The sequence below is a fragment of the Crocuta crocuta genome, unplaced genomic scaffold, assembly GCF_008692635.1.
Source record: "Crocuta crocuta isolate KB4526 unplaced genomic scaffold, BGI_CrCroc_1.0 scaffold124, whole genome shotgun sequence".
In the NCBI taxonomy this organism is placed as follows: Eukaryota; Metazoa; Chordata; class Mammalia; order Carnivora; family Hyaenidae; genus Crocuta; species Crocuta crocuta.
Window position 1 is genome coordinate 4,712,251 of NW_027551573.1, and position 27,990 is coordinate 4,740,240.

At 49.4% G+C, this 27,990-nt stretch overlaps 1 long non-coding RNA gene across 2 annotated transcripts; it reads right to left on the reverse strand.

Annotated features, from left to right (window-relative positions):
- Positions 1–3,638: 3,638 nt before the first annotated feature.
- LOC144220985 (uncharacterized) lies at positions 3,639–5,357 on the reverse strand. 2 transcript variants are annotated; one of them, XR_013331912.1, is made up of 3 exons: positions 5,311–5,357; positions 4,625–4,700; positions 3,639–3,835 (listed from the first exon to the last, which is right to left on the reverse strand). It is a non-coding gene; the product is annotated as an uncharacterized LOC144220985 (long non-coding RNA). The 2 variants fall into 2 exon arrangements; XR_013331911.1 differs by lacking the exon at positions 5,311–5,357 and adding an exon at positions 5,047–5,270.
- Positions 5,358–27,990: the final 22,633 nt, after the last annotated feature.

Here is a 27,990-nt window from a genome sequence, read left to right on the forward strand (position 1 = left end):
GTAGTGCCCAGGGAAGGGAATAGGAAATTCAAGGGCCTGAGGCAGGAAGGGAGGGGGCGCTGTTCCCGGACAGTGTGGTCCCGTTTGGCCAGACACGGTCAAGTGCCCAGAAGGGAACAGTGGGGAGGCACCAGATGAAAAGCATGCCAACGCGGGGGGTCCCCCGGGGCGGGGTGGGGGGGCCTCGCCTTGTGGTGTGTGGGGGGCAAGGTGACTTCCTGCTATGCCGATAGCTGCCCACATCTGTGGGCCTCGCCCTGTGCCTTTTCTCCCTGGAGGAACAGCGAGAGACACAGACAAGGCCCCTCTGGCCATTCGCATCTTTCTCTGGTTTATTCTGGCACAAAAGCCCTCGGCTCTAAAGCATGACCCAGAAAGTTGTAGTGAGTCTCGAGGCACAAGCAGAGTCCCAGGGGTGCACACAGGAGGAGGCAGTTTCTGGTGCTGAGGGAGGTCAAGGCAGGGAGACAGGGCTTGCCCCCGGCACCCGACGGCGGCCGATGGTCCCTCACCTCCCTCACCCTGCACCTAAGAACACCTTCATCTCTGCCGTCCTACAAAGCATGGGAACTGGCGGCTGGAATGCCCAGGTTTTAGGAAAACGGGCTCTTTCTCAATTATTTGTGTCCAGACTGCCCTCTCTGCAGATCATCTGTGGAAAATCGTTAATCCCTTAATGGGCTCCAGAGCCGCCCAGCCTATTTCGCTGCTCCCATCATGCACTTGGTGTGGCCTCCCAGGGCGTCTGTCTGGCCTCCCCTTTGAGATCTGTATCCTCAACCCGGAGAAGCGTGTCAGGGCCAGAGAAGAAGCAGCCGGATCCACGGCTCAGCCCCACAAAAGCAGCCTCCCTCCACCCTCACCTCTGCGCATCTCACGGCCTTCCCCACGCTGGCTTCTGGCTGGGAGCGCCATTGGAGAAGGCTGCCATTGCCCGGGACCCCCTGCCTGGCCTCTAAGAGGCACTCGGTAAGTTACTAGAAGAAACAACTTTTCCTAATGGGGCTCTGCCAAGCCTCCCAGCACCTGACCTCTCTCTCTCTCTCTCTCTCTCTCTCCCTTGGTGATTCACCTGACAAAGACCTCTCGGGTCAGGCCTCTCATGGGCATTCACAGCCACTGAGTTTATCCAGGAACCCCCCCGCCAATGACTGCTTCTTCTTTTATTGTAGAAAAATATGTATAACATAACCTTGACCATTTCTACCCAGTTTAAAGCGTACACTTCAGCGCCTCTAGAATATTCATGGTGTTATACAGCCATCACCACCACTTAGGTTCTGGACTATTTTTATCACCAGCCCCTCCCCCTCTGAAAAACAACCCTATAGACATTAAGCCCTCTCCCTACCCCCCAGCTGTAGGTAACCACCAATCCACTTCCAGTCTGCATGGATTTGCCAATCCAGGCATTTTATATAAATGGAATCTGACGACATTTGGCTTTTTTGCATCTGGCTTCTTTCCCTGAGCATACTGCTTTTAAGGTTCACCTTTGTCGTCACGTGTTTCAGCACTTTGTTCCTTTTTGTGGCCGAATAATATTCCACTGAATGGACGTGCCACATGTTGCTAATCCATCCATCCCTCGGGGGATATTCGAGTTGTTTCTCCCTCGTAGCTATTGTGGATACCGTTGCTATGAGCTTTCGGGCACAAGTTTCTGCTTGAAAACCTCCTGCCAATTCTTTTGGGCATATAGCCAAGAGTGGAATTGCTGGTCCTACGGTGAATCTATGTTTACTTTATTGGGGAGCTGTCAAACTCAATTACCGCTTTTCCCCAAAACACACGCATCGTTATCATGATATGCAGAAAACGTCTACGTAGTAAAAAAAAAAAATGTGAAAAACACCCAGGGTTCTGACACTCAGAGAGATAAGCACACTTTTCTGAACATTTCCCACCAGGATCCGACAGAATGCCTTCGTGGATACATGTTCGTATACTTTCCACTGAAAAGTTCGTGCAAAGATGGAAATGCCATTTCATGCCACCTTCTTGGTGACAAGCCTATTTAAAAGTACAAGGGCAGCACTCTCTTCTTGCCTTCCTTTATTTGGCTCCCTAGCACTTGTCAACATCTTCCTGATGTCTATTGTGTGTATCGTAAACGCTGTGAACACTGGTGTCGCCATTCTGTTCACTGCCCTGCGCACAGTAGGGATGCGGTAAGTCGAATGAATTCGTATTGGTGAATCAACAAAAATGCGGCAGCCAATTGTAAGATGAACTGTATTTTAAATGTGTTTGCCAAAGTGCAGCAGAAATGGTTGTGTATTATTCCCGCCTGTGATTGGCCACCCTGGAAATCTCTACAGCTGTCCCCCTTCTTATGAAAACACAAGGGTGTCATGCCTTAACCCGACCATGGAAGTTGCCCCTGGGAAGTCCGTCAGCTAGGACCAAGTCCTCGCCCACCCTTGAACATTCTGAGGTCTATGTTGCAAAGAGGCCCCTCTCATTTCCATCCCAGACTCCCGGAGGGGCCTGGAAAAACGACGGTCCTGAAAAAGCTCCCAACAGCCCAGAGCCCATTTGGTCCTAATTTTAGGACGGGTTTCTTCCGAACTTCAACCAAAGTCAAGGGTCCCCAAGGGAGACCATGTCTCTGCCTCTACCTTCCTGTCCAGGTCAGAGCAATTCTGCCGGCCACCTTGTCATGAGCCCGCTGTGCTGCTGATATTAGTTACAGATGATGGCAATTAGAGGCCGAATCTCCCTGGCTCCTGGTAGAATATTGAGACAGGGCTACAGCTATTTTAAGATTTTAAGCAGATTTATACTTAGTGCTTCAAAGAAGGCCAGCCAGCAAGGAAAATATGGTAACTGTTGCTTTAAATTATAGCTATCATTACTTCAAAAGGAGATTCAATCAGAAATCACTGAAGACTAAAACTATTTACATCTCCTGACACTTAAAAGCAAGCGAGCAGTTTTAGCCTGTCAGCCCTGGACATGTTGGCTACAAAGAGAAAAGTGCCTCGCTGGCCTGCGAAGGAAAACATTTTCGAGGGGGGCAGGAACCGAGGAAGGATCTTGGGGGTCCTCCGGCTTGGAGGCTGTCTCCCCTGTCTCTCCCACAGTCTAGGAGGGATCTGGGGTCTGGATCATGCAGCTCTGCCCAGGTCTGCAGGCAGCCGCCTCCAAGCTCCCAGAAAACCTGGCTCTCCCCAAGGCAGGAGGGCTGCCCTTTTCTGTCTGGCCTCTGGCCTTCATTCCCTGCCCAGGGGAAATCCTGTCTCATCTCATTAATATAAATCCCAGGACAGGACCGTCCCCTGCCTCTTCTGGGCTAAGCTGCCTAGACTGGACAGGAGGGCTGGGTTGTGTATCAGTCAGAATCAGAGCCACGGACAGGGCTCCAAAGCATGGGCATTGGAGACAGACTTCTCTGGGGTAGACTTTGGGCTACTTAATTTACTGGCTGTGTGACCTTGGACAAGCTCCTTAACCTCTCTGAGACTCAGCTTCCTCGCCTGCAAAATTGGGGCATTTCATAGGATTACCGAAATGCTTCAGGGAGATGGTGTGCCTAAGGCATTTTATTAGTTAGGATAGCGCTGGATGTAGCAATCCACACCCCCTGCAATTTCAGCAGCATGCCACAGTAAGATTTATTTCTCATTCAGGTGACAATCCGAGGAGGGTGTTTCTCCCTGTGATGATCTGGGGGCTCAGGATCCCTCCTTCCCGTGGCACCGGGTTTCATCTCCCGTCGCCTCTCCTAGGGTTTCAGAGTGCTCCACTTCCGGTCTCAGGAAGGGAAAGAGCCCATGTGCCAGGCGCTGAGAACGCATCTTGGAAGATCCGTGAAGGTAGCAGTCGCCTTGCTCTGTGTGGGTGTCACCCACTCTGAGAAGCCCTCCTTTACCTCCTAGTCTGAATTAAAGGCCCTCCTACATGCTTCCCCAGCGCTTGCACTCATCTGTATCAATCGTGTCTGCTGGAATGTAATTTTGTAGGGACAGGGAGAGCATCTTGTCACCCACAGCCTAATGCCAGAGGACCCTAGTACCCGGTGCCCAAGAGCAGTTCAATAGAGGTTGGCTGGAAGGATTTAAGAGGAAACTCCAGGGGCGCCTGGGTGGCTCAGTCAGTTGAGCATCCGACTTCTGCTCAGGTCATGATCTCACGGTTCATGGGTTCGAGTCTCACATCGGGCTCTGTGCTGACCGCTAGCTCAGAGCCTAGAGGCTGCTTCCCATTCTGTGTCTCTTCTCTCTCTGCCCCTCCCCTGTTCACGCTCTATCTCTCTCTCTGTGTCTCTCAAAAATAAATACATGTAAAAAAAAAAAAAAAGAGGAAAATCCAGAACCTTGCCGCACTTCTGCACATGGCGGATGCAGATTAGTGAATGGTACGTAACAAGTGCTCGGTCAATGTTGCTAGATGGTAAATTTAGGAGACACAGCCTATACTCTCTATACTAGAGGCTAACGATGGCCTATGGGCCAAATACAGCCCACCACCTTTTTTGCAAATAAAGTTTTATTGGGAAGGCTGGGTTGCTGCCTCCTATGGGGAGGTCCACACAGAAAGAGCTCAAATGGGTAGGCAAGTGGCCGTGATCTGCCACCAGCACTTAGTATACTGTTTCTCATTAATATTAATATCACTTTACCTGTTAGTGTTTTCATGCGATCTTCCGGTTGCCCAAATGAGATCCAGGGCGATCTGTGACTCACACAAGGTTAAAGCTGGTAAGAGGCAGAACGAAAACTGGAACAGAACTCTCTTGGCCTCTGACCCACTCTGGGAACTAGGAAAACGACTAAGAAGTTTCGACTGTGGGGTTTTGTTTTGTTTTGGTTTGTTTGTTTGCTTGTTTTTGCTTTAACCAGGCAGGGATCTTGGAAGCTTCCCTCCCTAGGTTTCAGAAAGCCAACATTTCAGGGCTGCTGGCCATTTTGCATGACGGAGGAAGGTCAGCTTTACTTTTTTTCCCCCTGGGTTCCGGCACCACACTTTCCCAAACTGCACTGCTCATCTGAACCCCCTCGCCCACCATCACCTCCCCACCGCACCCCCAACCCAACCACCTACACGCTCCAGACTCTTTCTTCAGCAGGAAAGAGTCACAGCAGGTACCATGGCGGGGCGGAGGCCCGCGTTCTCCAGGTGAGAGTTGGTGCCTGCCCTTCCTTGGTGAGAAGCTACTAGAAAGAGAAACCTGCTCCCTGCCCTGACCCATGGTTCCCTCTGCTGCCATCCCGTCCCGAGCTCAAGCCAGCCGCTCCCTCGCCAGGCAAGAAGGACGACAAGGGTGGGGCTGGAGGTAGCACGAGAATGAGTTGGATGCTCCATTACCCGGGGAAATCACTCCCCTCCCCAGGCGTCCGCTTCCCTTCGTCCCCATGGAGACTGTGCCACGTGCTCTATTCACTCTGTGCGTGGGAGGTAGATGGTGGCGAGGGGGACATCTAGAAACGTCACAGTGCCTTGCATAGTGGGCACTTGTTGATGTTTCAACCTCCCAGAATGCCCTCCATCTTCGTTTACTAACACATTAACTGGTTTTTCTCCTGGTGCATTACTTCTTCCGCACTGTGTGTAGTGCTGGCGGGACTGCCTATGGGGATGCCCCGCCCTCCCCTACCCGGCGATTGTGCATATGACCCCTGGCCACCCAATCAGAATCTTCCTTGGGACCTTCAGTCTTGACCAGAGTCACAGAAGATGGGAGGGAAACGGGGGAGGGGGGGAGTCGGGGGGGGGGGAGGCCGAGCNCTGCATGAACACACGCATGCGCACACGCACGCACATGCACGCACGCACTTACACACGTGTGGGCGCTGGCATCTGAATCCCACGCGCATTTACTACTCCTCCTTGAGGGTTTTCCCTATCTCTTCAAGTAGCTCTTTAGGTTCTTGAGGGCAAAACTGATATCTTAAGAGTTCTTTTGGATTTTTCTTTCCCCCAGGAGGACCCGCAAACCAGAGGAGAAGGAGCCCCAGCTTCAGTGTGAGGAAGAGCTGGGCTTGCACCGTCCACGCCAGCAACACCCAGATGTTGCCGGCTCGGGCCAGTGCCGTTCCCTCTCGAGATTGTTTCCTCGTTGCTAACTGATCCATGGGGCTCTTCTGAGGATCAGATGGGGAAACACAAATAGGTTCTAATGACGCATTCAAAGGGGCTATTTCTATTATCAGGATTATTATTGACGATCAAATCTGAAGGCAAATACATGGCTTTAAATTTTTTAATGTTTATTTAGTTTTGAGAGATAGAAAGAGAGACGGGGGAAGGGACAGAGAGAGTGAGAGACTGAGAGAAAGACAGAATCCAAAGCAGGCTCCAGGCTCTGAGCTGTCAGCACAGAGGCCGACGTGGGGCTCGAACTCACAAACTATGAAATCATGACCTGAGCCAAAGTCAGTTGTTAACCAACTGAGTCACCCAGGCACCCCCCCCAAAATGGCTTTTAGTTGCAAAATGGCTTCCATTCTTTTCCAAAGGATGGTTGTATCAAGGGAGGTTTTAACAGGACCTCAAAACTCAGAGAACCCCCTGCTAGGCGCTGCCACTCAGACTCCCCTGAGACCTGTGCAGCACCTACTGTCTGCCAGGCACCCCCCCTGGAATGAGCTCTTTGAAAGCCAGAAGATTCTGGCAACGAATAAGTCCTTTTCAGTTCCAGACTTTTTTCAAGAATGAGGAGTGTGTCAGAGGGACCCCTCCCCCGGGTTTCTAAATAGGTGAGGCTGTTCACCTATTTCTCTGACTCCTTCATTCTCATGGGGACACACCCTCAGGCTAGAAGGTGGGCCTTTAAACTTGAGGAGGCCTCACATTCTGGCTGTTTTCTGGCAGAGGAGCATCACTGCAAGTGTCATTAGATGTCTCTGACAAGCACCCATCGGCCCCCAGAAGGAGCCAAGCCAAGGCCGAGATGCCAGGTGGACCAGTGGGCCAGTTCACACCTATGCAGCTCAGGGCCCTTGGAGACAAAGGAGGACACGTAACCCTGGCAGGCAGGGAAGACGGATTCCCGAGCATCAGGGCTGCAGGCAGAACCTGGCTGTGCTGGGCATCTCTGTGCCTCATTCCCCCAAAGCTGCCTCCCACTCTCCTCTTCCTGCTCCGCGGCCCAGGAGGCTGATCCAAACAGTCAGGGTCAGAGAGTTCCCACGCCCTCCCTGCTCCTCTCTCCCTCTAACCCCCAGTTTATAGGAGACCCAGGTCAATAGGGAGCCTGGCAAGGGAATAGAAGGAGGGAGGCAGGGAGGAAAGGAGGAGAATGAATTGGGGCTTTTATTCTCTAGCTCTGTCCCTGTGGGGCACCTGGGACAGGCGTGGGCCTCAGCAGATGGCTCAGGAAGGCCCCCTTCTATATGAGTCTCTCGTTTGGATTCTGATAACTGCTCCCCTCGCCCCGCCCCACCATGTCCCTTTGGGACTAGCCTTGCCCACATCTTTGCAGGTAGGGCCTTTTGAAGGCCTCTTTGAATGTTCCTGATTGTTGCCTGCTGCAAGCCTGACCTGGTATGGACACCACCAGCCCTCTCCAGACCCCGTTTTCCATCAGCCTCCATGACTGGCATGAACCTCGTCAGAGAGATGGCTATGAAAATATGCCCCACTGGGGAAGGGGACTCATGCCCCTGATGGGTGGTCAAGAATCCCAGGCATCCAAGAAAAGCCCACTCTCTGTAGCTGATAACCAAAGCGCTTTCTAGGCAAGATTCTGAGAGTGTTTCTGCCACCGTGAACGCCGGGGTGGGGCGGGCTCAGAAGAAGGGCTGATGGAGACGGCGAGCCCTTACCTAATCTTCTCACTACCTCAGGGAATTCTCTCTGTTTCCAAGTGATCATAAAATACCCACCTAATTTAGGAGGAAATGGTGACAAAAGACTTTGCTCCACCATGAGCACTTTGCACGAGACAGTCCTCGTGATAAGTCGTGGAGGATTTAAAAGGTTGCTGACATTTTCCGTTATGTATCTTTTCATTAGAGGTAACTATCACTTTAAGCAAATTGTTTCAGGGCCTGGAATGTAGCAATAAGTGATCTAATTAGTGTAGGTTGTAATTTACTAAGGTTCATTATGTCACAGACATTATGACTCCTGGGTATTACTAAAGGACTCATTTGTAGCCCTTGAAATGATTTTCTCATGAACACACATAATGTCACCCATCCGACTAGTGTGAAGCCTTAAGACGACCGAGATTATATGAAACTCGGGCATTTTGGGAAACTAGGTTTTAAGACGGTAGCAATACACAAGGGAACAGGCAGTTAAAGTAACGCCCAGTTTTGACAAGAGCGACACGGGATCCTTCAACTCTGCTCCCCTACGTCAAATAAATCACTTAGGACAAATGTGACATTCAGCGTGAACAAAGGCGTCTCTGGCATCTAAATATTTTAGAACTCTCGGAGCCAGAAAGTCTGAGAAACGGCTGGCTTTGAGTTGTTATTTTCTTTTGTATTCTCAGTCTCCCTGTCCAAAAAAAAAAAGTACACCTGTGATATCCGTACTCACAAAAATAAAACATGTGGTCAACTGAACCGCCAACGTGTAATCATGTTACCGGGACGAGGCAGGGACTAGCTGGCTGCTGTCCACCTAACCTTTTCCCCCCGCGTTTCCTCTGGGGCACCCAGGAAGACTACGTTTCCCAGCCTCCCTTGCAGTTAGGGTGGCCATGTGACTAGTTCTGGCCAATGGGAAGTGGGCAGAATTGATGGGCATCACTGCCCGGCCTGGTGCATCAAACCTGAGCCGTATGCGCCCTGTTTTGTCTTGCCTTTGCTTGTTGTCAGAATGCAAGTAGTGGGGAAGGCGACTGGGCAGGTGCAGGGGACAGCCGAACCAGCGGGTGGAGAAAACCTGGACTCTGAATGCGGCGGCAGAGAGAATCGGCAGGACAGGTCCTGGACGAAGTCTGCACCGCGTGTGCCGTGTATTTCATAGCACTCGTTAGACTTGACTAACATACGCCCACGGGGGGTTCCCATTAAATCCACGTTCCTCAGCCCCTGCAGCCAAAATCTTGGGCAGCTCAATCGTCTGTACTTTGTCTTATAAAAGCAGAGGCATTTCTCCCCCCCCCCCCCCGCCCCCCAGCTTCTAAATATTTTTTAAAGAGTTACAGAAACTTACCAACTTCCAGAACTTTCAACTGACAGGCTTTCACAGACAGGAGCAAGGCAGGGCACCGGAGGAAAACACAGTCAGATCTGCTCCGTGGGAACAGTAGTTGTTTACGCCATGCCAGCGAGCGGAGCCGCTCCGCTTCTGGCTGGATGCGAGCGGATGGCAGGGGGCGAGAGACAGGCGCCGTTCTGATGGTCCGGGCCCGGGTCACGTGACAGGTAAAAACCAAGATGGATCCATTACACACACATCCAGGTGAGAACACTAAGGAAAAACTTCCAGGGGCTTTGCCAAGATCAAACAGCTAGGGAGGGCAGCAGAACAAACCAACCTCTCATATTTCTGCTTTCTCCCCGTCCCCCCTGTGGCATCACAGGACCGCATGTCCACGGAGCAGCTGTTTTTGGTGTGATGACCCTCAAACGGGCAGCAACTGCGGGTAATTATAACCACAGAGGAACCACGTCCCCTAATGCACGGACCATAAACCCATCAGATGTCTGGAGGCCGCAGAGGGATTTAAAAAAGGCCATTCATCTAATTAATAATTGGTCTGCTGCCAACTTAAGTGGTTTGGTGCTGTTAACTGTAAGTATATTTTTAATGTAAGGAACTGACTCCCATTAGATGTCTTCTCCTTTGAAAATATGGCCAAGCGGGAGGCTAAGATTCCACAGGCTGAATCAGCCGGCATCAGCCGGCCTCTTAAGAGTGTACCTGTTTAGCCAAGTTGAGTTCCAACACCCTGCTCCGGAGGACAAAACCCGCCTTTCATGGAATAAACGTTGAGGGAAACTCCCATCAACGGCTGGCTCGTCCTTCGGCGCTTTCTTTTCCTTCCAGACCTGCCGGTGTAAAGCCCGCCGGGCTCACAGCAAGACCTTCCGCCTGACAGTGTTACCTGCATAGATGATTAGGGCATGTTCCTCCTTCGTGCGTCTTAATGCAAAAGTGTCTCGAACATACATCATTTCGGGGAGGCATTTGTGTCTTGGCTTGTTCAATGTTTGGATGGTCCCAGAGGAAACTTGGTGCCGTGAAGTCAACTCTGTCCCCACCGGGACTCAATTGTTGAAACCCTAATTCTCCTGTGATGGTGTTTGGAGAGGGGACCAGTTGGGAGGTAATTCGGTCACTGATGACAGAATCCTCATGGTGGAATTAGGGTCCTTATAAGAAGAGACCCAAGGGAAAGGAGCCGTCCTTTCCTGCTGTACAAGAACCGTTGGAAGCCAGGAATTGAATCAGCTGGTACCTTGATGTTGAACTTGCCAGCCTCCAGAGCTCTGAGAAATATGTTTCTATTGAGTAAGCCACCACGTCCGAGGTGTTTTGTCAGAGCAGCCCAAGGTGACTCAGACACTTGGGGAGGCCTTTTACTGTCCGCGAGTTACCCTGCGAAGTGGCCTGCAGGTCACCATGAAACAAATCCTTCTTTCCTTCAGGGACAATGGCAGTAATTCGCTCTTGGTGGTACTTTCAAAATATCCCCAAGAATGTTCTTCTGAGCCAGTTGCGAATCAAAATTCCTCCGGCCGATTGTGATTTAACAATACGAGTTATTGAAATGTTTCATTCGGTCCAAAGCTTGCATCAGCTGCTTGATCGGCTAGATGTGAAACAAAAGGAAAAAAAACTTTCAGTTTAAATCCTCCTAGGACTTTTCCAGACTTTCTCTGCTTTTGCCAGCCTGTGATCTAATCCCAGAAACCTCTTCAGGACTGCTTGGGCCTAGTTAGGGCTATTTGCAAGTGGCACTCAACACCTATCAATAATCAGATGTGCCTCGGCCCTCGGTGCTTATATTTAAATAGCAGCTGTACTTCATGACCTCTGTCTTGTTTAATGCACCCTGTACACATTTAGAAGTTTCAGGAAAGCCTTTGTGCAGAGAGAATAGAGCTGGCTTGGGGAGAAGCGCCTCGAACAAATCCTCTCTTTAAAATGTGAATGGCTTCATAAAGATGTTAAGCACATTAGACATTCTCCCTCATATATCCAGCTGTTTCTTCTAACTGCTTCCAGAAAACCCAGACAGAACCAGAAAGGCTTCCAAGAGGGGAAGAGCTGGGCAGAGCTGAGAAAACAAAAACAACCCCCTCCCCCAGCNTTTTGGTATTTTTTAAGAGCGAAAACAAAAACACGGGGCCCATCAGCATTCCCCACAGCCAAGCCAAGCCCGTTAAAGAGAACCCAGGGGAGAATGTAACCCAAAGTGCCGGTGCCCAACAGCCTGCTTTAGACGCTGCCGGCTCTGCAGGGCTGGAAACATCTGGAGTGTGGAGAAGAGGCTCATCTCTCCTCGAGCTGGAAGACCACGCGCAGCAGAGCAGGCTGCCAGGGACCGTGGGGAAGGCTCTGGACTTCCCAGCTCCTCCTAGCCTCTCGAGGTTAATATTCCAAAGGCGAGGACTGCATTTGAACAGCATGTTCTGTCATTAGCCTTCACTTTGCTGAATAAGCCGCTTGATGCTTTTTAGGCAATTTTGAGGCCAAAGGCAGAGAAAAAACGCCTGCAAACAGATGATAGTACAGCTACAGGAGGGATTCAGTTCGGATGTGCCATTGTGTGCCCAGACTGGTGCCTCCAAGCCTGTTCTCTTCCACAATCCTTTTCAATTAAGTTGCCATGGAGGGGGAACAGGGACTGTGGCGTCCCTATTTTAAGGGATGAGAAAACCGGCATACATGTGTAAGTGGCCATGGGAAAGACCTTCAGGAGAATCTCCTGCATTGGGCCTGAGATCCCCGTGACACCTCAATGACACTGGGCTCAAGCAAAGTCACCCAAATTATTCTTGCCTGCTCTTCCACTTAATAGCTGTACTCTATACGATCTTAGCTAAATGCCTTCCTGTCATAGATTTCCAGAACAGAGACAATAATCACACTTGCCCCAGAAGGAGAGGTAAATTACATAGTTATATAAAACTCTTAGAACAGTACCTGGCACATGATAAGTTCTTTTTTTTTTTTAATGTTTTATTTATTTCTGAGGGAGAGAGAGAGAGACAGCATGAGCAGGGGAGGGCCAGAGAGAGAGGGAGACACAGAATCTGAAGCAGGCTCCAGGCTCTGAGCTAGCTGTCAGCACAGAGCCCAACATAGGACTCAAACCCATGAACTGTGAGATCATGACCTGAGCTGAAGTCGGAGGCTTAACCGACTGAGCCACCCAGGCGCCCCGATAAGTTCTTAATAAATGTTAGCAATGAGGGTGATGGTGACGATGATTTCGAAATATATGCTCGGATATGTTTCTAGAAAAGAACTAGGTATAAACAGATTTATTAGAATTCCAGGTATAAGATTATAATTGAATGAAACTGGGGGCTTTTAATTTCTTCCAATGTCTAATATTTAAAGAGGTCAGAGCATGACCTTCTCACCTCCATTTTGGTACAGGGTCCTGGTCATATTTGAAAGGTTCTGGGTTGAGATGTCAGAAAAACTCCTCTGGTATCCATTTGTACATACACCAGCCCCGAGGCCTCGGGCTGTTTGCACAGTTGAAGAATCTGCCCCTTTGGCAACAGAGGTAATACCTAACTTTCTGCCAAGGGAATAAAGGAAATCCGGAAGGCTTTGACCCACCTTTTTCTGTTATTATCTAACATTTTGCTGTTCTTTGTGATCAAACACCATCTGGAGACCCGGTGGCAGATGTTCTTGGCACTCTTGACGTCTGTGTCCTCCTCACCTTCCTGGGCACACAGCCACCCCTACTGTGAGCTATGGCCATAGGACTGAGTTCTGGCAGATAAACTATGACCAGAGATGATGTGCACCATTTCAGACATCGCATAGCTAATCCCGATTTCTCTCTTCCCAGCATGTACCAGCAGAATGGAAAAGGGCTCCATGGATTATAGGAGGGCTGAGTTTCAAGATGGAAGGAACCAGGGTCCCTAGGTCACTACATGGAAGAAAGCTTTCCATCGGTCAAGGACATCTGTTTTGGATCATAAGAAATATCATAAGAAAAATCATAAGAAATCAACTTATGTTAAGCCATTGAAATTTGGAAGCAGTGGTTAAAAAAAGCCAGACTGCCCCTAACTGGTGTAACTCCCTATTGTGGCAAACTCTGAAGCAGTGACTTGGGTGAGTTCACACAGCTAATTAGGGATTCAACCTCTTGTCCAAGGCTGTCGCCATTTAAAGCCTATTAAAAGATATCATACATTAGTGCCTGACATGTAACAGGATCTCCAAAGTTGATGGATGGTTCATGGATGGATGGATGGACGGACAGACGGACGGAAGGATGGATTGGTGAATGGGTAAGTGGATGGATGTGTGGATGGGTAGATGGATGGATAGGTGGATCAATGTGGGGCTTGGTGGATGGATGGATGGATGGATGGATGGATGGATGGATGGATGGATGGATGGAAGGGCTGGTGGATGGATGGATGGGTGAGTAGGTGGATGGGTGAATGGGTAAGTGGATGGATGTGTGCATAGGTAGATGGATGGATGGGTGGATCAATGGGGGGCTTGGTGGATGGATGGAAGGATGGATGGATGAATAAGTGGGTGGATGGATGGATGGATGATGGATGGATGAATGGGTGAATGGGTAAGTGGATGGATGTGTGGATGGGTAGATGGATGGATAGGTGGATCAATGGGGGGCTTGGTGGATGGATGGATGGATGGATGGATGATGGATGGATGATGGATGGATGAATGGGTGAATGGGTAAGTGGATGGATGTGTGGATGGGTAGATGGATGGATAGGTGGATCAGTGGGGGGCTTGGTGGATGGATAGAAGGATGGATGGATGGGTGAATGAGTGGGTGGGTGGATGGGTGGACGGGTGGGTAAACAATAACCCTATAGTCATGTGTCTCTTATGTCTTCAGTTCACAGAGGAAGAATCAGAAAGAGTTTGTTTCTCTTGAGGGTGGAGCTTTGTGATCAGCCCAGAGCCCTCGGAGAGACGGGCAGTCCTGTTCAAGGTTGTGAGACCAGACCAAGGGCAGGTGGAGGCACACTGGAACCAGTAGGGAAATTAGCCATTCAGACTCACAGGAGTCCCGATTCAGTCATCCACACAGTGGAACACGCCACCTCACAAGACAAGACCAAACATACACAAGCCCAGATGACTGACGCTGGATCTTTGTCCTCACACAGCTAGCTAGAGGAGGATTGGCCAACTGTGAATACGGTGTTTATCAAGAAATAGAAGGCCAGTCATGCAGCCGGGCCAGCCCCACTGCCCCTGAGTGCCTGTTCACTGCGCTATGCTCCGGCCTCCACTCTGCCCAGGACCCTCTCTCCCCGCAGGGCTTCAGGGGCTGAGCTCCCCACCCTCAGCTCTCTGCGCCGATGGCTGCTCCCCTCCTGCCAGGGCCGCGCCAGCCTCTCTGCCTCTGGCAAGCAGGCCCTTTCAGCCTGTCTTTATGTCCTTATCAGTGCTCCGCGGCAGGCCCAGGTGCCAGGCCTCATTCACTCAATTACCGTCTTCGCGGGACACAATGCTCGCTTCTGAAAGCCTACACTGGGCGCGGATAGAGACACTTTCATGGCAAGGATTCAGAGCTAAATCCTCTTTTGATACTGTCAGAAACTCCCTGCCAAGCTGACACTGTATGTTAGAGGGAAAAGAGCTCACCAGCACAGAAAGCCGAAATTAAATTAAACAGGATATTAATACCTAGTAGTTAAGGAAATGATATTTCCTTTTTTTGATTCGTCTCTTTCTCCTAACGCTGAAGCCAAAAACTGCATCCCAGCTTGGCTGAGCCAGCCAGGCCTCAGGTTTTCAGAAGCGAAACACCAGCATGGTTTCTCTCAAAGCAGATCTTTCTTTCCCACCCCCCACCCCCTGGGNCCTCTGAAGTAGAAGGAAACTGAGTTCATGTGGTGGGATTAGGGGTGGGATTTTTTTTTTCTCCACTATATTCTAAATTTAAAAAATTATGGCCGTATCATTTTTGTAACAGAAACCGTGTTTATATTTTAAAGAGAGAACTCTTTTTGCCCTCTCTTTCAGTTCCCAGCCCTGTGCTATTTCACTATCAAATGCTTGGCTACAGATCATCACGGATAATAACAGCTCAATTGTTACTGAATCTTTATTGAATGGTGTCCATTTGGCACTTTCCGCGTGCCAGGCCCTGTGTTGAGCACTTGTGTGAATTGTTACATTGAATCCTCTGGACATTTGTGTCAAGTAAGTAACCATTACCATTCCTATTCTAATGAATGTGCACACCCATGTTCTCCTAGCAGCATTATTTACAGTAGCCAAAAGGTGGAAACAACCCAGATGTCCATCAAGGGATGAATGGATAAACAAAATATAGCAAATGCATACAATGGACTACGATTCAGCCTCAAAAAGGAAGGAAATCTTGATACCCTCTACAATATGGATAAACCATGAGGACATGATGCCGGATGAAATAAGCCAGGTACAGAAAGAGGAATAAATACTGGATGATTCCGCTTATATGGAGTAGGCATAGAAGTCAAGTTCATGGAGACAGAGAGCGGAATGGTGGCTGGGGGGAGACGGGGGGACGGAAAATAGGAAGCCTGTGTTTTATGGGGACAGACTTTGGGTCTGGGATGATGGAGAAGTTCTAGAAATGGATACTGGTGATGGCTGTACAACAATTGGAATGTACGCAATGCCACTGACCTATACACTTAAAAATGGTTCAAATGGTAAGTTTAGTGTTAATGTATAGTGTACCACAATAAAAAGAGCAAGAAAAGAAATGAGAAAGCGAAGAACTCAAAACCGCGAAATGACTTGTCTAAGGGCAGCCTGGTGAGTGGCAGAAGAAGACACATCCAAGTCACAGCCACGGGCTGGCCCTGCTAGGAAGGATACATCTCTTTTATTCTCCACATCTCCCATGGATCCTTGTCACAGCTTAAAATACAGTCCAAGTTGGAATACTATTTACCAATAAAAAGGAAGGAACTACAGACACAGGCTGCCACATGGCCGAATCTCGAAAACATTATATTCTGTGAAAGAAGCCAGATAGAAGAGACCACATTCTGCCTGATCGCAAGGCAGGGGTGAGGGCAGAGGGTAACGGTAAATGTGCATAAGGGATCACAGTGGGTGATGGAAATGCTCTAAAATAGATTTAGTGATGATTGCACAACTTGGTAAATTTACTTTAAAAAGCATTGAGTTGTATGCTCAAAAGGGTGAACTACAGGATACACAAAATATGTCTCAATAAAGTTATTTTAAAAAATACAATCCAAAGTTCTTGTGTAGCCTACAAGGCCCCACAGATGCTTCTCTGATTGTGGTCTTCTACTTGTCTCCCCCTTACTCCACTCAAGTCCCACTGGCCTCTTCCTGTTCCTTGAACACCAAGTGCCTTTGTGCCCCAGGACCTTTGCACTTACTGCTTGCTGTCCCTGAACTCACACTCCCTCAGATATGCACATGGCTTTCTCACTCCATCCAGATCTCTGCTTACATGTCACCAAATCAGAGGGACCTTTCCTGATCCCTTATCTAAAATATCCCCCTAGGGGCATCCAACTTTCGGCTCAGGTCATGATCTCACCATTCGTGAGTTCAAGCCCCGCATTGGGCTCTGTGCGGACAGCTCAGAGCCTGGAGCCTGCTTCGGATTGTGTGTCTCCCTCTCTCTCTGCTCCTCCCCTGCTCACACTCTGTGTGTGTAGGGGTGTGTGTGTGTGTCTCTCTCTCTCAAAAATAAACAAAAAATTTTTAGAATGGTGAGTCCTTCCTAGAGGGCTTTCCATTTATTTAAAATACTCCCCAAATTCCTCTGTCCCTTTAATCTGCCCTATTTTTCTGCTTAGCACCTTCTCCTGACCTATTGTCTTTGTTTACTCTCTCCTGGCCTAGAAATGTAAGCTCAAGGAGACCAGAGACTTTGTACGTGTTCGCTGCCATGTCCCCAGTAACTAGAAGAGTGCCTGGAATAGTGGCTGGTCCGTAATGGGCACTCATTATGAATGTGTTGAATAAATGGGTGAACTACTGATTCAGGAAATAGAGAAAACCTAGTCGGCTAATCTCCACAGCATGGGGTGGGTGTCTCCAGTCACCCCATCTTATTCCAGGTCTTAAGGAGATCGTGGACATTAGCTTCCCTGAGAGGGTTTCCATTTAGGATAGGTAGTGGGAGGGTGGCCTTTCTGATGGACCTGACCCAGTCCTTGGCCTAACTTCCCGGGCACTCAATGTTATCCTGAACAAAGACCTCTGAGGGGTCCAGAGATGTCCCCAGGCCCCTTCCTGCTCTGGCAAAGCTGGCAGAAACCACCCCTGGGTCACTGGGAAGGACTTGTTCCTGCCGGGGACTCTCTCCAGCCTGGAAAAGTCCAGGCTGCTCCCTGACTTCCTGCCTGCACCGCCAAAGCAGTTAGTTGCCCCTGGGTCAGCCTCGTGAATCACCCGCAGGTGTAGATAGACTTACAGAAGACCTGAGTCCAGCACTTTCTAGAGCGGCTTCCCTGTGCCGTTCTGCCGAGGACGGGCTCCGAGGGCAGACAGATCCTGGAAATGCTGGAGAAGAAGTTCTATGCGGGGCTCGGTTTGACAGCTTATAACCTTTCCTAAATGAACTTGACCCCAGACACCTTCCTCTTCCTCTGCCCCGCTGAGCTATAAAACGTGCAACACTCTTAGGGGCCCAAGGGCAAACCTCCAGAAATGCTGTTTCCGGGCAAGCTTTCTTTTCACCACTGAGGAATCCGTGTCCCACGAGGAAAAGGGACCTGCCCAAGGTCAGGGACTGGAAGCCAGACTTCCCGGCTCCCGATCCCATCCTTGCATTAGAAACCTTGGTGTCTTGAGCTTCGCGGAGAGCAGACACTGGCTAGAGGCAGAAGACAACGCGTGCTGTTTCCCAGAATTCACGCTGGAGAACGGCACAAACAGGGAGAAGCCTGTGATCCTCCCTGTACCACCGTGACCTTCCTGGCTTCGCCAGCATTTACTGAGCGCTGACTGCATGCGAGGCAAGAACCCAACGACTCTTCCATCGAGGAAGTCCCATTTCACAGATTAGGAAAACCGAGGCTTAGTGAGATTAGCTGACCTGTCCAAGGACCATACAGCTAGAAAGTCTGCGAGCCTGGATTCTCACTCCAGCTGTCTGCCTTCAGACGCTTTCTCAGTCTTCAAGGTGCAAGGCCTCCATCAGAGCCTTCCTGCCTCCTCTAAGGTTAAGAGCTTTGCAACAACCCCTGCCCCCCCCCTTCGTAAACTCCCTCGGGATCTGCTAAGGAACAGATCGGGGAAACTGCAACTGCCTTTATTTCACCTCCTTTTATGTGTGCCAGACTAGAGGTGGGGGTGCAGGGACAAGTCAGGGATCTCCTCCGCTCCCTGTGGCCCGCGTGGCTGTTACATGCTAAAAGGTATGGGGTGGGGGATGGGGGGCGGGGAAGAACACTGTTCTCTGGTCTCCACATCTGCAAGTGCCTTTCCCCCGTTTGTTTGCTTTCCTCTAGTAAAATGAGCTTCTCTGACAACCTCCTGGCACGGAACCCTGCCGAACGGAGACCAGCAGAAAGATTGAGCCCCCATAAATCAGTACGGTTCAGTCTAACAAGCAATTATGTGATGGCAACAAGCCTGTCAGCGGGGGCAGACCGAGGCCCAACACGCAGCCGCAGCGACACGTGACCTGTAGTTGCCGTTGCTGGGTGTTTTTTTTCGGACAAAAATAAATTCTCAAAATTCATGAACGATAAAATAAAATAAAGCCCCAACTGGAAGTAACAGATGGACAGGAAGGAGCAGCGATAACGACTGGCTCAAGAGGAAAGGAGCCGAAGGCTGCCCAGGCCGCCACAGCCTCTCCCCTGCACCGCCCCCACCCCACCCGTGTCTGATTCACCTGCCTCGCCAACCCCTGCTCTGTTGGGCGCTGCTCTAAAACTCTGCCATTTTCTCATCATGGATTGTTTGGGGAGGGGGGCATTGATTTTGATTTTTTAAAAATATTGCATTAATGGGACGCCTGGGTGGCTCAGTCGGTTAAGAACCCAGCTCTTACTTTCAGCTCAGGTCATGATCTCACCGTTGGTGAGTTCGAGCGCTGCATCCGGCTCTGCGCTGACAGCACAGAGCCTGCCTGAGATTTCGCTCTCCCTCTCTCTCTTCTCCTCCCTGACTTGCTCTCTCTCAAAAAAAAAAAAAAAAAAATTAACAAATTGTTTGAATATTGCATTAAAGTATTATTTACCTTGGGGCACCTGGGTGGCTCAGTTGGTTAAGCGTCTGACTCTTGGTTCAGCTCAGGTCATGATCCCACCGTCTGTGAGTTCGAGCCGCACGATGGGCTTCCCGCCTGCCCGAGAGTCTCTCTCCCTCTCTCTCTGCCCCTCCTCCGCTCCCTTTGTCTCTCAAAATATATAAACTTAAACTTTTTTTTAATGATAAAATAAAATATCACTTATCTTGATCCCTGGGTTTTCTGTCTCCCATGTAAATTTTGCCTCACCTACCTCCCCCTTGACTCAGCCCTGGTCAAATGAATCTATTCTTCGCGAGAGGATCTGTGCCGGGCTGCTGTGCTAAGTGCTCTGATTAAGTGCAGGTGAGTGGGAGGGGACAGAAGGGGACAGGGACAGAGGTGGGTCTGAGTCATCTGGATCTTCTCTCCTCCCGAAATCCCATGAGTCTAGACAATCCCCAGGAAAATGAGCCCCTCCAAGGACTAATTCTCACTTGGGCAAGAGAGTGACAGATAGGAGTCCACACCAGAGCAGCTAACACTCACTAGGCTCTTACCACGGGCTTTGTACATTTCTCGGTTCGATATACCTTCCTGTTCGTTAATTTCACCATGACCTGTGGGGATGTCTTCTGAGTATGAACTCTATGAAACTGCCACTAAGCGACTGTTTCTGACCCACTCTGATGGCAGTTTCACGCCGTGTGGCTTCATAGCATTATCCCCGTGTCACTGACAAGCAAACTGAGGCGGGACTCCAGCCTGAGCAGTCCGGTATGAGGCCTTGCTCTCAATCGCTCTCCTCTCCTGCTCCCCCTGCAGACCTTCTCACTGTCAGTGGTCCTGTCCCTGATCGGGGTTGGCGGCTTTATTTTATAAGGGGGTGGGGGTGGGGGGTGGTATCTGCTTCGATGGATCTAAGAAGAGCTGCCCAGGAGCCTGAAGTAACTTAGGGCTAGCAGCCCAAGAAAGGGGTGCCCCGATGTCTCCTCCAGGCAGCCCGAAGGATTTGTAGCCTCAGCTGGCTTCTTGGCTGCAGGAATGTGTCTGGTGAAGCTTTGGGCCCCCGGAGCTGGAAGGTGATGGGGAAAGGGTACCCACCTTCATTTCGTTATTTGTGGTGGCTCCCTCGGGGCAGGGGGCCCACAGGGAATACACCACATTTGCCCCTGGAGGACCATGGTCCTCTGCAAATGTAGCCCCAGCCTTTCCGGATGAGGTACATCAAACACGGTTTCTACCTTGAAACTTCCAACCAGCCCACATCCACCAGCAACTCTCCTCACACCCCAGAAGTTTCTAGATGCTGGGCAACTTCAGGCCACCGAGCCAAGGCCGGCCACCCAAACCACGGCCTTAGAGTCCCTGGGGACCCACTGGGCACAGATCCAAAGAGACGCTGGGACCAGTGCACTGGTCACTTTCAAATGCCAACCCCGAGTTGCACGGTGCAGCTAGAGAGACGCAGGAGCAGAGCTCCAGCCGTGGGTGCAAAGGGTTGAGGGCTGGATGCATTTTTGGGGCATGATTATTTTCAGCTCCGCCAGCCTCGCAGTGACCATCAGCCATCAGTCCCCAAAAGGCCCGACCTCAGCCCCCGAGAGCACAAGGGACCTGAGCCGCTGCCTTCGCCCATCTGGGGCCAAGCTGGTGAGCACACAGGGTTCAAAATCCCTTCCCTTCTCCCCCAGGGACATCTGCGCCCGGGAACTCTTATCGGACGCATCACAGCCTCCCACTCCCACTCACCGCCGTTACCATTTCTGATTTCACAGTTAACACGAGGCCCCTGCTCGCAGCTCCGGCGGCGGAGCCGAAGTGAAACAAGACAGCAGATCTGCAATTAACCCTCCTCTCTTCATTTGCTCCCCAATTTGGGCAGGCAGATGACAGGCGCAGGACTTAGGGAGTTAATATCTGAAGCTCCTTCCCTGGTAGCACCAGCTCCCTGTGTCTCTGTCTTTTGTGCAAGTTTAATAAAATAAATTTTGAATATCAATAAAGTACGTCCTATTTTTCTTGGCATGTCCCGGCCCCGCTCCAACCTTCTATTGCAGAAGTCATGCTACAGACAGATCACTTTTCCACAGATCATTGATGTGGTGCCATGAGGGCTGCAGATGATTTGCTAAAATGCTCCAAAGGTATTCAAATTTCTTTAAAGAAGAAATTCAATTTATGTGCATTTATATTACAATGTCTGTCAGGAAGAAAGGTTATAATCACCAGCATATTTTAGATTTACATTTTCTTCTGTACATGAGGTAATGGTATTAGAGGGAAACTTTGAAGCTTAGGGTTGAATTGGACGCATGGTCCTATTTTCATTGCTGCTAAAAGCAGGTTTTTGAAGTTCTTGAGGAAAGCATATGTTAGCATATGTTAGGGAAATATCAAGAGCAGGAGGCTGGGTGGCTGAGAGTTTAAAACATTTGTCTTTCCTTCTGGCCTCTCCATGTGGGGCACAGATAGGCTATTCCTCTACGCCCTGACCCCTCCGGAAGCTATCTGGGGCTTCAGCACCTGACATACAGTCCAGGATACATGAGTGCCTTCCAAGGGCACTGCCCTTCGTCGCCCTGGGAATATCCAGGGAGCCCACTTGAGGCTCCAGCCGGGGTAGGGAGGGGTGAACCGCTGTCTCACCCAGGAAGTAATCCTTGGTCCTGGATGATTTTAAGTGACTTCCAGTGCTCTCTCCTGGGAAAACACATCAATCATATGTGCCCAGGAAACGTCTGTCTTCAATTCTTTCACTGATGGATGGACCAGTATGAGCAAGATGGTGGCTGAGCCTACTTCAGGTAAACAAAAGTCTGGAGTCTGGGTTTCTTGTCTAAGACCCAGAGCTGGTAACAGGCAAAGCCAGGATTCCAATCCAGGAGCTCCGTTCCATGGGCCACTGAGTTAATCCAGTTGCCTGGGGCCATCCAGATGGAGAGCACATTTAGATTTCTTGAGCCACGCTCCCTAAACAAGGATCGGTGGGAAGCCGAGTGGACAGATGTCCCTTACGCATTCCCCCCGGGTCCTCAACACCTCTCTCCTCTGCTCCACAGCAAGAGTCTCGGCCGCCTGGCTTCACTGCTTATGAATCGCGCGTTTAAAACAATTGGTCCAGGGAAGAAGGACAATGTTTTCCCAGTTTCTCGTCCACGAGGAAAACTCCGTATTTTGTTTGATGGGTATTTCTAACTGAATGTCACTGTCTCTTTTATTGGGTTTCCTCCTAATGCAAAAGTGATAACCACGGATTGTAGAACATTTAATTTTACACTCAATTATGGAATTACGGGAGAAAAAAGGAAATTAAAATCAATCTTAAGCCTATCTTCCAGAGGCAACCATCTTTAACGTTTTGGTGTATATCTTTATTTATACATTTATACGTATATATGTATAAAACAAAGATGTATAGGTATAAAATAAAATATGTATATGCATTATATGTGTATAAAATACAGCCACCCAGCCTCCCACTCTTGATATATATATATTACATGCAGAAAACGTTTTATATAAACACATTTTTTCATAAAAGTGAGATCATACTAAATTGCTTTATTGAGATATTGGTTCGCAACAGATTATGAGCATCTTCTTATAACAATGAGTAGTCTTCTATAACAGAACTTGAACAGCCGCATAGCAGTCCCCACCATGGTTGTTGCTTAAAGTATTTATCCAATTCCTTTTTGCTGGACATTTAGGTTATTTCAATTTTTCATTAATATAATCGACTCCATGACGGACTTCGGTGCTGCTAAATCTTAGCTCATATCCACAATGACTGACTTAGGACAAATCCACAAAAGTGAAATGTGGGAACACCAGGGATAGTTATATTTTTTATTCTTTCGGTCAAGATTGTCACGCTGTCCCCGGAAAGTCATCCCACTTGCTTTCTCCATCAGCGGTGTGCAAGACTCCATGTTTCATTGACCTAAACTCTAACTGACTTGGTTAAGAAAGCCCTGTTAAGTTATTGTGCAACCTGGAGAACTGTGAACAATGGATTTCCTAGGAGCTTGGCCTCCTCTGAGGTAATAGGAAAACAGTTACCTTTAGTTAATGAAGGATTTGGGGAAGGTTCATAGGGGGGTGTGCCCATAGCTTGGAGATGAGTGCTCATGGGGCACCCATGAGCCTTTAGGATGGTGTGAAACTCAAGGTTCTGACCCTCCAAACAATCACTCAGTTTGGTAGGATGGAAATTCCTAGCTAGAGTGTGACAATGAAACGGACAATCTTGTTTTTTGTTTTATGGGTTTTTTTATTTTTTTAATGTTTTTTTAAAAAATTATTTATTTCTGAGAGAGAGAGAGAGAGAGACAGCATGAGCAGGGGAGGGTCAGAGAGAGAGGGAGACACAGAANAATTTTTTTAATGTTTTTTAAAAAAATTATTTATTTCTGAGAGAGAGAGAGAGACAGCATGAGCAGGGGAGGGTCAGAGAGAGAGGGAGACACAGAATCTGAAACAGGTTCCAGGCTCTGAGCTGGCTGTCAGCACCGAGCCCGACGTGGGGCTCAAACCCACGAACCTTGAGATTATGACCTGAGCCGAAGTCAGACGCTTAACCAACTGAACCACCCAGGCGCCCCTGTTTTGTGTTTTAAAAGGAAAGAATATAATCCCTAATTGGAGTTGGATGGAATAGCACAATACGTGTCCTCCCCAAAGCCACGGACAAAGGAGTGGAGAACAGTGTTTAGTAACTAAAAGGAAAGACACATGGATCAGCTTAAAGGAACAATATTATCCTTCCTCCTGGTTCCGTGGGCTGGCCGGATATTTCTTCCTCAGGTTTCACCTAGACTCACTTGTGCAACATAAGTCAGCTGGAGAGTCTGCTGGGCTGGAAAGTACCCCCGGCCTTGCTCACCCTGGCTGCCAGCTGGGTGCCTCAGGCCCCTCCAAGCAGCCCCTTACCCTCTGGAAGGTTGGGTCGGCTTTCCGAACCAAGGCAGAAGCTGCCGAGCCCCTTCAGGCCTCGCTCCACTCCCCCAGCCTCATGTGTTTCAAAAATTTATTCTTAATTGCCTTTTTAAAAAATATTTTCTTTTTCTAAGGTTTATTTACTTATTTATTTTGAAAAAAGAGAGAGGGGCAGAGATTGAGATCCCAAGCAGGCTCCGAGCTGTCAGCCTGAAGCCCAATGTGGGGCTCGAACCCACGAACCAGGATATCATGAGTTGAGCCAAAATCAAGACTTGGACGCTTAACTGACTGAGCGACCCAGGAGTCCCCCCACCCCCAGTTTACTTTTATTGTGATAAAACTCATACAGCATAAGAGTTACCACTTTAAATCGTTTTTGAGGGTATAATTCAGTGACCATTAAGCACATCCATGTGGCCGTATCACCATCCCCACCATCCATCTCCAGAACTTTTTCACCTTCCCAAAGAGAAACTGTACCCGTAAAACGCTCCGTCCCCACACCCCATTCCCCCTAGCTCCTGGGTATCCCACAGAAGGGGAGTCAGTTGTACAGTGTTTGCCCATTTATAAGCGGCTCATTTCATTTCATAGGTTCATCTCTGTTGTAGTAGGTGTGAGAATCCCCCTCCTTTTTAAGGCTGACTAACATTCCATTGAGTGAATAGAACAAATGAACTCATTTGTTCATCCATTCAGCTGTCCAAGGACACTTGGGCCGTTTCCACCGTGGGGCTGTTGTGAATAATTCAGCCTCCCTTCGGCCACATTCTGTAGGTTGAAACAAGCCCATGACCGGAAATAGACTCCACCTACTGCTGGGAGGGGCAGTGGCATCACACTGTGAGGCCCATGGGTGCAGGGAGGCCTGGCTCATCGGGGCTAAGCCATGATACCCCTCTCGCACAGAAGCCAATGACGGGATTGCCATCCAGAAAGATCGCGACAGAAGCACAACGAAATGGAGCCGATGAAGAGTGCAAAGTCCAGAACGCTGGTGCGAAGAGTAACTTGCACACGCACAGCGAGGGGAGAGCGGGTGCATTCACGGCACGTAGCATTTGGGCAAGAGAACTACCAGTACCTTCCAGTTCAGAGGCATCATGAGCTTAGGGCTCGCTGGGGAGTTTAATCAAGACGAGTCCTGTGTAATGAGCGTAATGGTCTGTGCAGTGGGTGGGATGGAATTGGTAGAAAAAGGGACAGGAATGGAAGCAGGGGACCTGAGTCCCAAGCCTCCCTGACTCCCAAGGAAGCAGCAGCCATAGCACCTACTGGAAGTTAATTCCGTACCTTCTCTGCGCTTCCGTTTTCTCAAGAGTAAAATAAACATCACTGTCTCTGTCTTGCCGCGAATAGATGAACTCATGTTTGTGAAAGTCATTAAAAAAAAAAAAGAAAAGGAAAAGAAAAATATGATTATGTGCTGCTCCTTCCTCCTTCCACTGGGTGATGTCTTTCAAGTAGCCACATGCTCTCTTCTGGCGTCCAATTCTCCGTCCCTTCCCACCTGTGGTCACTGACAATGGGCTTGTCTTTGCTTCATCCGATTTCTCTCTGAAGTACAGCCAGGTGCCCCCGAAAGACGAAAGAGCTAAGTTTACAGGGATGCTTCCTGGTACATTTCGATTTCAAAGTGCGCCGCGGGTTCTTGATGCAAGTTAAGTGGTCACCCTGTCTGCAGCCCAATGGCCCAGCTGCCTCGGCTTCCTTGCAAGTTACTGTCTCTTTTTCCTGTTCCCCAGTGACGAGCGAGTGGATGGAGGCCCATGGAGGACCGTTCAGAGCAGAATGAAGGCGCCTGAATTAAAAGGCAGGAGGAGACATCATCCCCCAAAGCCTCAGTCTCTTCATCTGTAAATGGATGGAGTGATGCAGGGCCAGGATTAGGGTGATGCTGAATCACACCAGGGATGCCTTCAAATATCGATAGTTTGTTCACCATGGATTTCTTTTTTGCATTTGCTTTTTAAAAATTGCATTAAGGGGCGCCTGGGTGGCTCAGGCGGTTAAGCGTCCGACTTGGGCTCTGGTCATGATCTCGCAGTTAGTGGGTTTGAGCCCTGTGTCGGGCTCTGCGCTGACAGCTAGCTTAGAACCTAGAGACTGTCTTTGGATTCTGTATCTCCCTCTCTCTCTAATCCTCCCCTTCTCATGCTCTCTCTCTCTCAAAAATAGAAAATAAAAATAAAAACATTTTAAAAATTTTAGAAAAATAAATAAATACAAATAAAAATTGCATTAAGATATTTTCTTGGGGCACCCAGGTAGCTCAGTTGGTGACGCATCCAACTCTTGGTGTCAGCTCAGGTCATGATCTCACGGTTCCTGAGATCGAGCCCCGTATAGGGCTCTGCACTCACAGCGTGGGGTCTGCTTGGGATCCTCTCTCCCTCTCCCTCTGCCCTCACTCAAAATAAATTAATAAACATGGAAAAATATGTTATTGATTTATTGAGTTCATTGGCACCCCCTAAATCTTGTATCTGCCGTGAGGGTCTCACTCACCACAGTCTAGTCTGGGTTCGGATTCTAGTGCTGGTCCCGTGGGCTTGCTGCAGGGGTTACATGAGGCGATACACTGGAAATCGCCATCACCTGACACAGTGAGCTGTGCTTATAACCACTGTGTTAATTCTGTCTGTGTCCCGCCTGGGCAAGGAAACTATGGTGGAGAGAGGTCAGATGACCTACCCAGGGCTGCCCGGCGCCCTGCACCCATGAGCGGCAGGCCTGGAAATGCCCACCATGTGGGCGTGGCTCCCAAATGTGAGTCTCTCCACAACACCGTTTCCGTGTCTTTCCAGAATCTTCTAACTCCTCGCTGGAAATTCCAGTTTCCAGTTGACTAATGTCCGTCTGAATGTCTCTCTCTCTACCGCTCAGCCACCCCCCCATGCCCCCAACCAAATGTTTAAGAATGAAAATATCTGAGAAAATGAGCAGAATTTCTAAAAACTTACATCCAAATGTCTGGAAGGCTCTTGCGTGGGTGATCAAATTAAGGGAAATATGCTTCAACAGAAAGTCCCCCTGCCAAATTGAATTCTTATTCGCCGTGTTGTTTTTGCATGAAGAACGGGACCCTCTGTGTAAGGTTAGAGCTGAGATGATTCTGCCCCCAACAGTTCAAGAGCAGCACACGGGCTCTCTGGGGGCCTCGGCCACAGGACCCTTTCTCTGCCTTTAGTTTCCAAAGCTCCCTTAGGAAAATATCTCCACTTGTGCCATCTGGCCTCTGCATATTCCAGAACCTACCAGACAAGATGAAGGGGGCGCTGAGGACACAAAGAGTCTTATTGCTGCTACTTCGAGTATGCTCCCCGGAACACCCACAGCCCCAGGAGCTGGTTAGAAATGCAGATTCACAGGCCCGACCCCAGACCCGCTGGACCAGAAACTCTACAAGAAGGGCCCAGAAAACTGTGTTTCCAGGAGACCTCCAAGAGATTCTGATGCTGCTGGTCTTGTCCCACAAGACCTTCTGCCCTTTCCTCTGATGGGTTTCACTCGAAGGAAAGAGCTCTCTCTAGATTTTGGCCATGACAAGGAATGTGGGATCTGAGAAGGGGGAAGGAAGTATCGGAATCTTGGATACAGAAGCCTTTAGAAAGACAGGGATAGGGGCGCCTGGAGGCTTAGCCAATTAAGCATCTGACTTTGGCTCAGGTCATGATCTCGCAGTCCATGGGTTCGAGCCCCGCGTCAGGCTCTGTGCTGACAGCTCGGAGCTTGGAGCC